The sequence below is a fragment of the Pygocentrus nattereri genome, chromosome 7, assembly GCF_015220715.1.
Source record: "Pygocentrus nattereri isolate fPygNat1 chromosome 7, fPygNat1.pri, whole genome shotgun sequence".
NCBI lineage: Eukaryota > Metazoa > Chordata > Actinopteri > Characiformes > Serrasalmidae > Pygocentrus > Pygocentrus nattereri.
This window is the reverse complement of record NC_051217.1, coordinates 35,246,104-35,263,568: the sequence shown is the minus strand read 5'-3', so window position 1 is coordinate 35,263,568 and position 17,465 is coordinate 35,246,104. Positions and strand designations below refer to the sequence as shown.

The following is a 17,465-nucleotide window of genomic DNA, read 5'->3' as shown; positions in this document are numbered from 1 at the left end:
TAATTTTCTGTTAAGCATGTGTTTTCTTGCTGGTGCAGAAGAATCCTCTGACTTGTGCAGGCAGAGGAAATAGGCAAATGGGAGTAACACGCAGTTTGATTTAATCGGGAGCCATATTTCATCTGAGCAGAGACGAGGCAGCTCATGACAGATGGAGTGATATTGTTCCCTTCTTTCTTTTTTTTTCAGGCTCTGACGGGTGAGGCCCTCCCTCTCCTGTTCCTTGACAGATGCAGAGGGAGGACCGGGGCCCTCTTCTCTTTCTGCCCGTTGATTGGGGGTGCTTGATGCTCCAGGGATAGTGAGCAGGGGGTTGATGACTTCCTGTTGGTCAAAGGAAGAAAAGAAAGCAGAGGAGGTGAAATACAGAATCGCACGTGCAGCCATTCTTTTTCATTTTAAGAACACAAAAAGCAGGTGTGAGAATAAAACACAGCACTTTCTTTATTTTTATTCCATTTTTTCCAGTTCTGAGTTCTTTAAAAATGTTTCACTGGACGTTTATGTGCACAGTTTAGTTTACAAAATGCTTTATGTAGTGAAATCATCTGCATTTCTACTCCAATGAGTTTGTTCTTTCTCTGGTCATTTGAGGAGTTGAATACAGCCGTTGAGATGGGTGGCGAAACGGAGGACGACGACGAGTCTGTGCCTAGTGAGTCTGATAAGCCAGTCAAAAAGAAAATTCAACGTTCATCTATTTCAATAATGACTGGATGAAAACCGAAAAGTATGCCGCATGGCTAAAGCCAACCCCTGATGATCCATTTTCGGCTACCTGCACCATGTGCTCAGCTAAAATTGTGATTAAACATGAGGGCAAAACTGCATTGGATGGCCATGCTAAAACCAAAAAACATTTTAATCGTATGCAAATCACCCGACAAACCAGAGCAATTTCATCATTTATGATAAAGAAAGACTGAGGAGGACAAAATTGCTGTCGCCGAACTAACCTCTACTTATCACGGTGTGCGACATGGCCACAGCTACCTGTCCACTGACTGTGGGAACAAGGTCAGTGTGAAAATATTCAGTGAATCTAATATTGCGACCAAGATGTCATGTGGCAGAACTAAGAGCGAGGCCTTAGTTGAGAATGTGTTAGCACCATTTAGTCAGGAGAGATTAGCAGCCGAGTTGCAGAAAGCGCACTATTTTGCAGTGTGTTCTGATGCATCCAATTCTGGCCACACAAAGCTGTTCCCATACACAGTCCAGTACTTCTGTGCAGCGGACTTTCAGTCAACCAGATTAGTGCATATGGTGCAGATAATGCATCAGTTAATTATGGTTGGCACAAAAGAAGTTAATCCACACGTTTTGAAGGGCAACTGCAAGTGTCACATGATAAATAATGCTGTGAAAACAGCAAATTGTGTCTTTAGTTCTTCGGGATGTGACGTAGAAGCCTTCGTGCATAAGGTGTATAGTGAATTTAGCTGTTCTGCTAAAAAGGTAGAAGTGCTTAAGGAGTTCTGCGAATTCACTTCTACAAAATACAGGAAGATTCTGAGACATGTCCCCACACGTTGGCTATCTTTGCTGCCAGCGATCCAAATATATTTTAGAGTGCTGGCCAGCCTTGAAGTCTTATTTTGTATCCCTTGGAAAGGATGACTGTCCGAGTGTTGTCTGGACATTTGTGGGCGGTGCTTCTGACACAGATCATGTGGACCATACTATGAGTGAATGCATCCTGGCATTTATGCACAATGTAATGCAGGAATTTGATTCCAACACAAGGCGCACTGACAGATTCTAGGGAAGTAAAGCAAAACAAATAACGAGAAGTCTTTCACCCCAGCAACAAGATCGCTTCAGAAGCCTGGTAGACAGATTCTTTGAGAAAGCAGTCTTGTATATCGAGGATAAATTTGACTTCAACGACCAGCTTCTTGCACATGCTGGCTGTCTCAGCCTTGGTGAAGGTCAGTCACTCCTGTGGTCTGAGCTGAATCATTTACTGGACAAATTAGCCCTGGATGTTGATGAAGACAAGCTGTGTGGTGATGTGGTCATCCTGAATGAAGGATCAGACACCATTCCAAAAGACCTTACCCTAGACAAAAAGTGGGCCTATTTTTTCAGCAAGGCAACTGAATCCAGTGAACTGATGAAAGTAGTTGCTTTTGTTTTTTCCATACCAGATAACTTGGACATGCACAGAGTTTAAGTCATTTATTGAAGAACAGAGACCACTGGTAGCTGCAGCAAAGGGAAATGCCAAATATAAATGGAAAACTAGGTAAGGAGAGGCCTATGATGTGTGTTTCAGGCTTATGTGTGTTTTCTTATCTTCACTTCATTATCTAAAGATTATACACAGTAAATGTCTGTAGAGTTGGTCTAAATGTGGTGGTCAAATCTGATGTGCTCTCCCTCCTTAACCTTTTAGCTAAGAGGGTGCAAAAGCAAAGTTCACACCAGTACTTAGATAAGCAGGTAAGCAGCAGTTCCTTCTCATACTTAATGTATTTAAAATATTCATTGCTTTGAACAACCCTACTTCTCAAAGCCGTCTCTGATTCTGTTACATCAGCCGTATATTTGTGGGCAGCCGTCAGTATGACAGTGTCCTGGTTTTTTGTCAGACATAGGTGGCAACCCTACTCAGATCCCGAACTACCAGCTAAGCTAGTTACGCCAGAAAATGGAAATCAACACTTCACAGTAAAACCGTGATGCTAAGATACAGTTTAGCTAGGAGGCGCGTTTTTGACTGAGCAGTGAAAGGTGGACGTTTTCCTGAAGTGCTGCTTCAAAAATCGCGGTGAAACTAAAAGAATAATCCTGTTTGGCATTTCGCTAAAATAGCTCGCCAGTTAGCTTTAAACTTTGCTGCTCACATGAAGCTGGTGCTCCTCAAACTGCTAATTTCAGGCTAGTACCTGTTGTTGGCACCTGTAGCCTGCTAGCCTACCATAAGCTAAAGGAGAGTTTAAACGAGGTCTGTAAAACAGACTTTACATATAGAAGTTTTGCTTTTGTGTTTATAATATTAGAGAAATCGCTGATATGCTGTAAATGTGTCACAGGACCTGCTCCATGTTAGCCAGCTGGCGCCAGCAGCTAATGAAAGCTAGCTACCTTGTTTGAGAAGACAGCGACGGTTAGCAATGGCTTCCAGCATAGCTAGCTAAGTACAGCTAAAAATGTCCAAATTCATACTACATATAAATGTTTTTTTCTTTTGAAAACAGAAATATTACAGAAATTGCTGGCATGTTGTACAAAGACAGACTTTTTTTTGTGATCAAATGTTTTATTTTTATTTATTTATTTTTTTAAAGATAGTGCTCCAGTGTAATACAAAATACAATAAGCAACAAGATACATAGCAACAAAATGAAGCACCCAACGCCCCCCGTAACCCCCAATCCTCCACCCAAACCCCCACACCCCCTAATGGCACCCATAAACCCACTGCTGATCAAAGAAGAAAATAATAGTGAAAAAATAAATAAAGGAATAGTCTCTATGACACATCTAGTAATGCAAGACAGGTTTCACAATAAGTTGCTTAACTTTCTTAGCTGCACTTTCCAAAGAGCTCAAGGTCCTCCCGTTAGCTCCATGGATCCTTGCGGTTGAAAGTTCCATATTAATAATATCCACAAAGGTGAGGATCCATTGCCGCCAGCACAGAGAATGTGGAGGTTGCCAAGGCAGGCTAACATTTTTTTTGCAGCTGTGAGATCAGCCAGCCAGATTCGCTTTTCAGCACAATTTAAATTACATTCAGAATCGTCAACCAAAAGCAAAGTTTGTACTGTATTCGGAATGGTTTTACTGAGAATGTCTGATAATATAAAAGAAACCTTAGTCCAAAACTTACGCTCAGTTAAACACTCCCAGTACATATGGAAAAATGTACCATAAGAACCATCAGGACAAAGATTACAAAGAGGACATGCAGTAAGGCGCATATGGTAGCGTCTACACGGAGTTAAATAGGATCTATGGATAAAATTGTAATGAACAAGCTGATGGTTTGGATTCTTCGAGGCTGATGTGATGTTATTCCATATAATAGGCCAATTGATTTGACCTTGGGCACTTTTTAGCTCTTCTTCCCATATGGTTTGTAGACCTAAAGGTTTATATACAGCACGAAGCATGATAAGATAAACTTTGGATGCCCAACCTTTGGTCTCCATGTTGGCAATGAATGGTTTATGCAATGGGTGTAAGGGTAAAGTGCAGCCCCAAGAAACACCATACACCTTCATGGCTGCACGAAGGCGAAGATATATAAACCTGGTATCCTATAAAATGCAAGCAAGTCTTGGAATGTCCAAAGTCCCGAATCATTGAAGATGTCATCTAGAACATGTATTCCCTTTTGTTGCCATTGAGGAAAGAAGAAAGGCTTATTGGCAGTAAGTAATTTATTGTTGTGAAAAACTGGGGAGCATTTGTGCCAAACAGTTGTGCTTTTAGTTAGTTTTTCTACCACCCGCCATGTTAGAACTAAGTTACTAATTAGAGGATCGTGTCTCAGTTTACATTGCTTTGGAGGAATATTCAAGTAGATGAGATCTTGTAATCTATGTGGAGCTACCAGACTTTCCTCAAGAGACCGCCAAGATGTTTGAGTATCTAATTTGAGCCAAACTGACAATGGACGAAGAACAAAGGAATAATAATATAATTTAAAATTAGGAACAGAAAGTCCTCCATCTCTTTATTACGCTGAAGAGTAGCAAGTTTAATTTGAGGTTTCTTACCTTTCCATATATAAGCTGAGATACAAGAGTGAAGTTTATCCCAGAAACCTACAGGAGGAGGTAATGGAATCATAGAACTTATAAAATTAACTGTAGGGCGATTATTCATTTTCACTACTGATATACGAGTTTGAAGAGTATTAGGGTAACGACTCCAGTTCCTCATATCATCACACATTTTATTAAATATCTGGTTAAAATCTTATTGACCTTACAAAGACAGACTTTGATGTGCGCAGCTGGGGCAGCAGTAATCACCACATACAGCATTTTAGCTCTGTTTAAAATTAAATTGGTGTTTGCATCCACTGCCTATTCTCACTATTTGCCGTGACACACCATTTGCCCTGCAAACTAATATATGTCTGTTGTAGCGCATTGTTTGAGATTTATAGTACACTTCAATAGAATTTTGGCAGCGTTTCTGTTCAGTAGTTATACTGAGCAAAAATAGTCGCAGTTCTTTGTGAAAAGGTCCCATGAGCTGCTCTGCTCGCTAACCAATCAGCATTCAGAAGTACTAGTACTAATGGATTAGCACTCAGTAGCAGTAGCGATGGTGTCCTACTGCCCAAAACCAGTTTTCAGTAGAAAAATTGAGCTGTAAATTTTTAGGTAAGATATAAGGTAAGATATAAAATAATTGACCTGATATAAGAATTGAATTTTAAAAATAGTATAAAATAGTGAAGCAGCTTCGTCTGTTTATTGCCACCTTCCACTCATTCACTCTCAAATGAGATAAAAATGGGTTGCAGAAACCACCGATTTCTGGTGTGAAACAAGCTTACGTTAGCCTCGTCTGCTCATACGTTATGGCCACAGTTGCATGCTGTGCTGAAAATAGCCACAGCCTAAATGTCAAAAATGCATTTAAACAGGAAAAAGGCTTTGAAATAAGATTAGATAATGAGGGAAAAGCAGGCAATGCTGTGCTTTCCTCAGTCAGGATTCAGTTAATGATCACAGTTAATGTATTTTATACAGCCTAACATTAAGATCAAGAAGTGACCGTTAACCTTAACTTGCTTTCATTTGCTTCCAAAACTCAGAATCAAGAGTTGAATTAAGACTGATTCCTAGGTTAATGTGGATCAGTAATATATCATTTTAATTATAAAAAGTGTTATTAATATTGTTATTTATTTTATTATTTTTATTATTATTATTATATGGGTCCATGTTTTAGTGATAAATAGGTGCTCCTTGAGGTGGGAAAAGTTGAGATCCCTTGCTGTATGCTAGCATTACAGCTCATTTGAGCTGATTTGTCGGTAAACAGAGCAGCTCATTGGCTGAGGGAGGTGGTTCCCTCTCACTGAAATGCATTTTTGCCTCGCTTGGGCGCGCCCTCTAGTGTTTGACAAACCCAGAGTGTTTGTCGCAAGTGGCAGTTCTCCTATCGACAAAATCTCTGGCAGGGTTTCTCAACCACTGGACCACGAGGGGGCCATGCTGTACCTTCTTGTACTCCTCAGGGCTATACTTAGGTCCTTAGTGGGCCAATGAAGGTACTTTATCTAATAAATCGGAAAATAATTGGCTTAGTAATAAAAAAGAAAAATAAAACAAATATAAAAAAGCCAGAAGCAGCTTCGTCTGTTTATTGCCAACTCTAAAGTTTCACTTGTGCGTTCTTCAGCTGCTAATATAAAAACGGGTTGCAGAAAACATTGATTTCTGGTGTGAAGCAAGATGATTTCAGCCTGATCTTATCATATTTTGCACATATGCACAGTTCCATGCTGCATATGGCTGTGCTGAAAATGTTTGACGATGACAGCCCTGATATAAATATTGCATTTAAACAGGAAAGTAAGATAAGATAATGAGGGAAAACAGGTCACTGCTGTGCTCTCCTCATTCAGGATTCAGGTAATGGACATGCCCTTACATTAAGATCAAGAAGAGACAGAAAAATAACCTTAACTTACGTGTATTTGCTTTCAAAGACGAACTGATCAGTATTGTCATTATGTAATAAATAATAATAATAATAATCATTATTATTATTATTATTACCAGTGGGCATCATGTGTTATAATGGAAACGTGTCGGGTAACTGAGCTGTATGGTATCACTACTTGCTGCTGAGTGCTGATTGGTTGGTGAGCTGAGCAGCTCACTTTCCACGTGACACTGACATCAATGACGTTATGAACATGAGGCGCTGTTAGAAAGTCCCAAAACTGCCGTGAAATGAGTGCTCTTACTGTATGCACGTAACCATGTTTAGCGTTTGTTTTGGAAAGCCCTTATACTGTGAAACTTTGTTTTTGCTCTTCTCACATACCGACTCCCCCACTTGGCTTCAAAGACGTTTGGTGTTTTCAACAACGATAAGGAAAGTAATGTCAAATACTTTAGTATACATCTTTTTTTGCTGTTTGTTGAATCTCACACCCACAAATATAAGTTTAATGGGTCGAAACCTTGTTTTTTTGTGGTTCAGAATGTCTGTTTTGATAGTCTGGGTTACTCAACAAACCCAGAGCTGTGAGGACAGTGCATTTGTTTGGATTGACTACCTCTCGAAGGCTCTTTCATTAGTATCTGTGGTGCCTGCGCTGTTCTTTACATGTGTTATTTGTTTGTTAAATATTAACAAGAAAACACTGGAGTCCCATAAATGGAGAATGAAACCAATAGAACAGCAATGTTGAAATGCCGTATGCGGTCTTTTATTGGAACATTGCTGCATTTTTCTCTATAAAAATTATCAAACTATGATTTTGCATAATAGCGCCATAGAAAGGCATTCGTTTAGGACTCGCTCAGGAGCGCCCTCTAGGGTTTTACAGACCCTGAATACATTACTGAGTGGCAGTTCTTCACACTAAATGTCCTCAGAATCTTCATTGCTCAGTATCATTGCTGCAGTGTTTTCTTTGGCAGGTTTTCATTGGTGTTAATAATCCAATCATAATACACTGTAAATATATTAGCTTTTATTTTTTTTATAATTTATTATATTGTTAATGTTTTTGTCAAGGATGCAGTTTATATTTTTATCTTTTTTTTTACTTTTAGTATTACATATTTTGTCTATAAAGTAATAAAGTAATAAACTGTAAAAAGACTAATAAAGGATCATCTTATCTTATTATTAATGGTCATGTAAACAGCAAATCTGACAAAGAGGCTGGATTTTAGCTAAGTAATCAGATTCCTCAGTGCATGTGACTTTCAGATTATTCATTTACATTAACATGTAAACTCACTCACTGAGGACAATCAGTTTAAATTACTGCACAGTGGAAAGCAATAATGTCATGCCTCATTTTAAAGTGGATTGTATTCAATTCTTACACAAATTCAGCATTTAGTTTTCTACATTCAAATCCTCATGCATTGTTTTTCAGAAAAGAGGTCAATTGAAGTGAAAACAGTGTAATACATGGTTTGTTTTTCATTGTGGTACATACTCTGCAGGTCACGATGGAAAATTAATGTCATGTGCATTGCCTTTCACATTTCTGGACATATGAAATATATTAGTGTTAATAAAAAGGTTCATACTAAGATCCTTAGAATGCTAAAACAAAAAACTTCATGCTTTGTACTGAAATGCACCAGTTGGAATGAAAGGTAAAAAAGATATTTTTCAGTCTCTGTCCACAAGGTTTTCATGTATTCACAGGAATCTGAGTCGAGTGTGGATTCCAGAATTGCTGGAAGAGAAATGAGTCACTAGGTTTGTTAGCTCAACTTAGCAACTGTCACAGGAATTCAGCCTGAGATAAAGGTCAGACCAGAAGTAATAAATCAATTAATGAGTGTGTAGAGGGATTTGTGCCAAATTGAAAAGCCATAGTGTACAAACATGAAACACGTGAGATTACTTTTCCAGAGGTGATGTGCAGAATAAGTGCCTTCTTGAGCCACATGAAGGTCTGGAGGTCTGTAGCAATTGACCTCTGCGCACTATGCACCTCAGCATCTGCTGACCCCACTCTGTCATTTTACGTGGCCGACCACTTCGTGGCTGAGTTGCTGTCGTTCCCAATCACTTCCACTTTGTTATAATACCACTGACAGTGGACTGTGGAATATTTAGTAGCGAGGAAATTTCATGACTGGACTTGCTGCACAGGTGGCGTCTTATCACGGTACCATGCTGGAATTCTCTGAGCTCCTGAGAGCAACCCATTCTTTCACTAATGAAGTAAATATAATAAAAAATCTCAATTTAAATGTGAATTTGTAGAATAAGAAATATTTGTGAATTTGTAGAATAAGAAAAAATTGTAGAATAAATGTAGAAGCAGTCTGCAGGCCTAGGTGCTTGGTTTTATACAGCTGTGGCCATGGAAGTGATTGGAATACCTGAATTCAATGATTTGGATGGGTGACTGAATATAATGGCAATACAGTGTAGTTCTGAGAGGACATACAGGGCAGCTGGACAAAGGGTTACACACAAAATTGTTCAAATTTAATTTTAATTTGCCACAAACATTCACCACTTTCCCATCTGCTCCATCAGAGCGCAATTTCTCTTAAATGGTTGGATAGTGTAGTGGGTAACACCTCTGCCTTCTACGCTGTAGACCGGGGTTCAATCCTCCACCTGGGTAAACTCCCTACACTGTACCAATAAGAGTCCTTGGGCAAGACTCCTAACACCACCTTCGCCTACCTGTGTAAAACAATCAAATTGTAAGTCGCTCTGGATAAGAGCGTCAGCCGAATGCCATAAATGTAAATGTAAAAAAAGAGGAGAGCGAGACTTTCACGAGCACAGAGACACTCTGACTTTTCCATAAAGACCTGTGATTGTAGAATTTAGTTGTTTTGAGTGTAGACAGACAGCAGAACGCAGAGCACAGACAGCACTGTTTAAAATTCACATTTAAATTGATTTTTTATTTTCTATTTACTTCATTCAAGGAAAACTGAGTTTTTCATATATTTTATGGCTGCTGCTTTGCACATCCTTGGTAAATTTTAACAGGAAAAAGATATTGGAGTGTTTTTATATTATATTGTGTGTATGAGCAGAAAACTCTATTAAAACTTTGACTTTCTAAATACATTATTCATCTTTGTCTTAATTGTTATTTAGCAAATGCATAAAACAACATCAAGCTAAATTTAAAAGCTAATAGCTACATAAGAGTTATTTGAAAATGTAGTGATTCGTAATCCGAATGATCGAGTATTCATTTTAGTAATTGACCGATCATTTGACTATAAAATTAGTCGTTTGTTGTAGCCCTAAGTAATTTCATGTCTTCATTGCATTTCATGTTTTTTTCTCCACTGTAGTGATTTGCCTCTTCATACTCATTAATCAGTTTATCTTATCATTATCATTATCACATCTAGTCTGATCCCTATTATAAGTTGATTTCTTGTGACAGTTGCTAAGCTAACAAATGTATTGACTAGTTTCTTTTTCAGTAACTCTGAAATCTGCACTCAGGTCTGTGCTTGTTAGCTGTACATATATGAGAAGCTTTGGAACTGCATGTATTCTGCACAACACTGATAAAGTAATGTCATGTGTGCATTGCATTCCATGTTTTTCCACTGTAATGATTGTTCCTGTCCATACATTTAGGCCTACTACCAGGTTAGTTAGGTCATATGGACCTTCTAGTTGATTCACAGAGGTCACTGACCCCTTGGTTATTATTAAGCAACATTACATTGTTGAGGTATGTTGCGTGTTGAATTGTCAAACATTTTAATTGCTCTAGAAAATTTAACATTGGTACATTCAAAATTCTCAGATTTGCTGAATGTACTTATCTATTAATCTTTTTATCTGAAGCCCAGGGGCCAGGAATAGGTTAATCCAACTGTGGGTATAAAAAATGAGGGGAGGCCAAGTACCCTCGTCCATCCAGAGGAGATGACAAAATACACCATTAAATGAGACAAAAAGGTTGTTGACCTCCATAAATCCAGCTCTGCCAATAGAAGTACATTTTATTGCCAAAATTATTCGTTCGTCTGCCTTCACATTCATATGAACCTGAGTGACATCCAATTCTTAATCCATAGTGTTTAATATGATGACAGCCCACCCTTTGAAGTTATAACAGCTTAAACTCTTCTGGGAAGGCTTTCCACATGGTTTAGGAGTGTATTTATGGGAATTTTTGACCATTCTTCCAGAAGCACATTTGTGAGGTCAGACACTGATGTTGGACGAGAAGGCCTGGCTCGCAGTCTCCGCTCTAATTCATCCCAAAGGTGTTCTATCTGGTTGAGGTCAGGACTCTGTGCAGGCCAGTCAAGTTCTTCCACACCAAACTGGCTCATCCATGTCTTTATGGAACTTGCTTTATGCACTGGTGTGCAGTCATGTTGAAACAGAAAGGGGTCATCCACAAACTTTTCCCACAGAGTTGGGAGCATGAAATTGTCCAAAATCTCTTGGTCTGCTGAAGCATTAAGAGTTCCTTTCACTGGAACTAAGGGGCCGAGCCCAACTCCTGAAAAACATCCCCACACTGTAACCCCCCCCACCACCACCAAACTTTACACTTGGCACAATACTGACAGGCAAGTACCGTTCTCAGGACAACCACCAAACCCAGACTTATCCATCGGATTGCCAGACAGAGAAGTGTGATTTGTCATTCCAGAGAACACGTCTCCACTGCTCCACGGCTTTACACCACAGCATTCAACGCTTTGCATTGCGCTTGGTGATGTAAGGCTTGGATGCAGCTGCTCGGCCATGGAAACCCTTTCCATGAAGCTTTCTATGCTGTTCTTGAGCTAATCTGAAGGCCACATGAAGTTTGGAGTTCTGTAGCGATTGACTCTGCAGAAACTTGGCGACCTCTGTGCACCATGCACCTCAGCATCATTTTACGTGGCCTTGCACTTTGTGGCTGAGTTGCTGTTGTTCCCAATCACTTCCACTTTGTTATAATACCACTGACAGTTGACTGTGAAATATTTAGTGGTGAGGAAATTTCACGACTGGACTTGTTGCACAGATGGCGTTCTATCATGGTACCACACTGGAATTCACTGGAGTTCCTGAGAGCGACCCATTCTTTCACTAATGTTTGTAGAAGCAGTCTGCAGACCTAGGTGCTTGGTTTTACACACCTGTGGCTATAGAAGTGATTAGAACAGCTGCATTTGCATGGGTGAGGGAATATTTTGGAAATATAGTGTAGCTTCACACAAATAGTGCATTTCCAGTAATAGGGCAGTAGGTGTAATTAAGAATTTTCAAATACATGTAACTGTGACAAACCTCCCTAGAAAATGATACACTTATTATTTTGCCCTCAGGCATAGTGAAGGTGGTTCAAGAGGCACAACTATTTCTGGAACTACAACCTACTTGTAAGGTCAGGAAAAGATCTGTCTCTTGTCAGGAAAGATCTACACTCTGTTAAAACCACAAATGAAAGCACCTGGTGTTTGGTAAACTTCTCATGACCTTTGAGCTGAAAAGCAGTTATTTGGAATATTTAGAAATTCTCAGAAAAGTCCAGTCTCCGTGGTGTCCCCAGGCATTTAAAAAATGGAAGAAAAAACAGTTGGGACACCCAAAATCCAAACAAGCAGCACAAGGAACGGAATGTACTAGCCTTTCAGTCAATATTAACATATATAAATTCTGAAGACACATGTAGATTTGTACAGCAAATACAATTTTACATTGTAAACAATGTGACCCCTGGTTCCCATCACCACTACTGTAGAGAAAGCAGAGTTGGATTTCTCTGCAAAATATCCCTTACATTTACATTTACAATCCCTTTTCCAAGAAAGTTTGGATGCTGTGCAAAATGTAAATAAAAACAAAATGCAATGATGAGCAAATAATTTAAACCTTATATTGTGGGAATGTTAAGGGGATTTCTTCCATTTTGGTAGTGTTGGCGTGAGCATGGGTTTCACCTTACAAAAATCGGATCAGACTCCAAGAGCCAGGTGCACACTTGAGCACTTTTATTTCCAAGTAGAGACGATACAAGTAGAAAAAGCAAAAACAAACACTGAGCAAAGAGAAAATAAATAAACCAAATAAATTCAGAACTGATCGGCCTGCGCCAATCCGTGCAGTTCTGGCTGGTCTCCACCGGCATCCAGCAGCCAGCTAGTGTCGGTGGCCGCAAGGCCACTTAGACACGACCATTGTCCTCCACCCAAAGGAAAGGAAAAAAAAACTAAGAAAGAAAAATCCCCCTTATAAACCTCTAGCCCCACCCCAAACATTAGCATGATCCATTCCCGGGCTAGCAGGGGTTACAACATACAAAACACACACAACATAACACGATGGCCATCTTACACAGATAACAATAACAACAACAACACTACACAATCATGATCTAGTGATGAATCTTAGAATGGTTATAAGGTGTAGAAATTATCTTTCCTTTCCCCTTTAGGTTCCCGGATTATGCCCCCCCCCCTCTACACACGGCTGTGGGCTTTACCAGCCAGTATAAGGGAAGCCCCGGAAGGCGCCCGCGCTCCCCTAAGGAACAGGATAGAAGAGATCACAGGTAAGTATCACATACATCAATCGTTTAATTTAAAAACAAGTGCTTAAATATCTTTTATAACACTGGTGATGGGGTAGACCTAATGACCCCATCACATATATTTAATTTAAAATACTGCAAAGACAACATATCCAATGTTGAAACTGACATTTTTGCCCATTTTGAATTTGATGCCAACAACATGTTCCCAAAAAAGTTGGGATGGCGGCATGTTTACCCCTGTGTTTCATTACCTCTTTGTTTAACAACACTCTGTAAGTGTTTGGGAAACTGAGGAGACACTGCTGTACTTTTGAAAGTAAAATCTTCTCATTTTTGTTTGATACAGGATTTCAGCTGTTCAACAGTTCAGGATCTTCTTTGTCATATTTGTCATTTTATAATGCACCAAACGTTATCAGTGGGTGACATCTGGAATCCAGGCAGGTCAGTTTAGCACCTGGACTCTTTTAATACAGAGCAATGCTGTTGTAATACATGCAGAATGTGGTTTGACATTGTCTTGCTGAAATAATCAAGGCCGTCCCTGAAAACCAAAATATGCCAAAACATGTATATATACAGTGCTGGATTGAGCTGATTTGCATTACACATTTCATTCTAAATGGTGCAGCTAACACTCCTAAGTAGACAAGGATGACTATAACCTATCAAGTAGCATAACATAAAAAGAGGTAACGGTACAGAACATGGTTAAAAAAACATTCCTTACTTTTAATGTAGGTCAATGTAGAGACATTTTTCTATTTCTGTTATGCTGCGTGTCACTACATGACTTAAAACAAACAGGTTTATAAAACTGAGGGCATCACAAACTTAACATCAGTTTGTCACAGAATTTCTTGTCTGTTTGTCTTGAGGTCGCTCAGACTAGACAACCAGGCAAAGAGTGAGAGGAACACACACAACTGCTTTGAATAAGAACTCAAACTCCCAGATCTCCTCAGATCAATGACGTAAATAGAGCTAAACTTACTGGACCTGTTTGTGCTTTTATGTGTGGCAAAAGCACAAACTAGGAATTAATATAGGACTGAGAAACACTGATACAGTGATGGGTAGAGAAATATTTCACTACAAACTGGCATCTTAGCTGAACTTTTAAAGAGAGACCTGACGTCTGGATCCAACATTCTTAACATGATAAAGGGTCTTATTTGCCTGTCTTTTACATTACATTTCTCTTGTTGGTTGTTGTTTGAATCACTTGTTAAGTAAATCTATGACCTTCTCCCACTGCAGGACTTGTGAATGTTTTGAGTCCTAAATATCAGACATATTTGATAATATCAGAGTATCTCTGGTCACTTCAGAGTTTGATCAGAGGGCTTAAGATTCACTTGTTTCTCCTCTCAGACTACCATATGATCTACATCATCTGTCGCTTCTGAACAAACTGCTGAACTGGACAATCTCTTCTGATTGTGAAAATGTGTTCCAAGAGAGTAAATCAGGCTTAAAACCGGGCAATAAATCATGTAGTGTGGGCCTGGGCTTAGTCTTTTTATCATTAAATAAATGGACTATAACAATATCTGAATCTGCATGTGTTTACATGTTTACAGCTGCTCTTCTCAAATAATGCAGACAAAAATAAAAATGGGAGAAAATGGAAATGCTTGTTTTGTTTTCTTTATGGACAGCAAAGTTGTGCTGTAGCACTAGATAAGAAAAATAGAGATATTAGCCTACATGACGTTGCGCTTTGAAGGAGCTAGTGGGGTCATGCTTGTGTTTCCAGGGCCCTGTGAAATATTTGAAGCACTTTACTTGAAGCCTGCGACAGCATTGACATCAACAAGCCGTAAACATCATGGCTGATGTTATGAGCTGTCATGACAGATTATGTGCAGTAATATCACAAAGTCATGCTACCATTATCCATAACTGTCAAGGTGCATGTCATAATATTTGATTTCATGACAACTAACTGGGTTAGACTTTGCTTAAAGTTACCATGTGACATGAGCTGTAATCGCATCAAATCGCATTATGGCTATATTTTAACATGATAGATTTTGATGATTTTCTATTTTGATGATTACTTTGGTATCAAAAAGTTGAGATTCAGAAGGCCACAGGATATTGGAATATGGTTTATTTTAAAGCTCGTCATCCCAGCTTAGCCAGGAAACACTTATTGCCTATGATTTATAGTTACTAAATACAGAACAAGAACACAAACTGGGCCTCTTCCCATTTGGCAATTAAGCCCTTTTTTACAGGAAATCTCGCTCACCATTCGCCAAAGAGGGAGGTCCACCATCCTGCTCTGTCAAACAGGCTTTATATAGTGCACTTGTTAATGATAAGTATGTGGTGTAGTACGTAAGGAGAGATGTAGGTAAGTAATCAATAACTGTTTTGAATATAGAGCGAGACAAGCGTCAGCATTTACACTGAGGGTTTTTCATGAACTTAGCCAACTACATTCAGGCACCACTTAAATTGGAACTGGAAAATTGGAACAAGAAGCTGGAGAATGAGGAGCTGACTTCAGCTTCATAAAAAGTCAAACGTTGAGACAAGAAACTGTTTATTTTGTGGAAAAGTTTTCTGCAAGACAAGCAGCTAGAAATCAGAGCTGCAAAAAAGAGCTGAGTAAAGAACAAACAAGCTGAGTACTATGGTGTCCACAAATGAGCCATCAACCGTCTGGAAGTGCCTGCAGAACATCACCAGCTACAAAAGGACACCCTCGAGACAATGGGCGACGTCAGCTGGCTGATGAGCTCAACACCTTTTATTGCAGGTTTCAAAAGCCCAGCTCCACACACCCATTCAGCACAGATTCACACCTTCCTGTCACTCAGCCATCCATTCAGCCTGCTCTGAAGATCTGCAAAAGGACGTGCAACGACTCTTCAGGAGACAAAAAGTGAGGAAAGCACCAGGACCTGTCTGAGGGTCTGCACTGACCAGCTCACGCCAGTCTTTACAGCACTTCTTAATAAATCACTGGAGCTGTGTGTCGTACCTTCCTGCTTCAAACGTTCCACCATAGTACCAGTTCCCAAGAAAGCCATCATCAAAGGATTGAATGACTATAGACCCGTTGCATTGACCTCTGTAGTCATGAAATCCTTTGAGAGACTGGTGCTCTCCCATCTGAAGAACATCACAGATCCTCTGATAGACCCCCTGCAGATTGCATACCAGGCAAACAGGTCAGTGGACGACGCAGTGAACATGGGACTTTATTTATTGTTTATTCAACAGCTTGAACACTCAGGAACATATGCAAGAATTTTATTCTTGGACTTCAGCTCAGCCTTTAATACAATCAGCCCAGGACAGCTACACAACAAACTACTCCAACTCTGTGTGCCAAGCCCGACCTGCCAGTGGATCACCAACTTCCTCACTGGCAGAGAGCAGCAGGTGAGGTTGGACACCCAGATCATCAGTACAGGCGCTCCACAGGGCTGTGTCCTCTCACCCTTGCTCTTCTCTCTGTACACAAGGGCCCCTCAGTCAAAATCTTGAAGTATGCACATGACACTACAGTTGTTGGTCTCATCCGAGATGGTGATGAGTCTGCTTACAGATGGGTGGTTGATCAGGTGGTCCTTTGGAGCAGCCACAATAACCTGGTGCTGAACACAGCAGAAACAGTGGAGATGACAGTGGACTTCAGGAAGATCCCTTCAGCCCTGCCAGCACTTACCATCCTGGACAGAACTGTGGAGGCAGTGGAGTCGTGCAAGTTCCTGGGCACAACAATTACTACGGACCTGAAGTAGAACAGCAACATCAGCTCCGTCATCAAGAGAGCCCAGCAGAGAATGTACTTCCTGTGTCAGCTGAGGAAGTTCAACCTGCCCCAGGAGCTGATGGTGCGGTTCTACACAGCCATCATAAAGTGTCATCATCACTTCCATCACTGTGTGGGGTAGCTCTGCTACCAAGCATGACCTCCACAGACTGCAGTGCATCATCAGGTCTGCAGAGAGGACAATTGGGGTTGAGTTGCCTACACTGCTGGAACTGGAACATGCCTCTAGAACCAAGAGGCGTGCAGAGAAGAAGATCTCCACAGACCCCTCTCACCCTGGACACCACCTGTTCCAGCTGCTTCCCTCAGGCCGGCACTTCAGCCAGATGAGGATCAGGACATCCAGGCTACAAAGGAGCTTCTTCCCACAAGCCATCACTCTCTTGAACAGTTAAAATATCACACAAAACAATTCCAGCTTCAAACTGCACTTCTACCTATACTTGTATATAGTATCAAGTTCAACTCCCTCCT

At 40.1% G+C, this 17,465-nt stretch overlaps 1 long non-coding RNA gene across 2 annotated transcripts in view; it reads left to right on the top strand.

Moving 5' to 3' along the window:
• Positions 1-4,241: 4,241 nt before the first annotated feature.
• Positions 4,242-17,465, top strand: part of LOC119263699 — a 44,357-nt gene continuing 31,133 nt past the window's right edge. Inside the window, exons 1-3 of one of the 2 annotated variants that reach the window (XR_005130474.1) lie at positions 4,242-4,382; positions 13,100-13,216; positions 13,545-13,642. This is a non-coding gene — a long non-coding RNA (uncharacterized LOC119263699). The remainder of the gene's footprint in view (positions 4,383-13,099; positions 13,217-13,544; positions 13,643-17,465) is intronic. The other variant, XR_005130475.1, reaches the window with a different exon arrangement.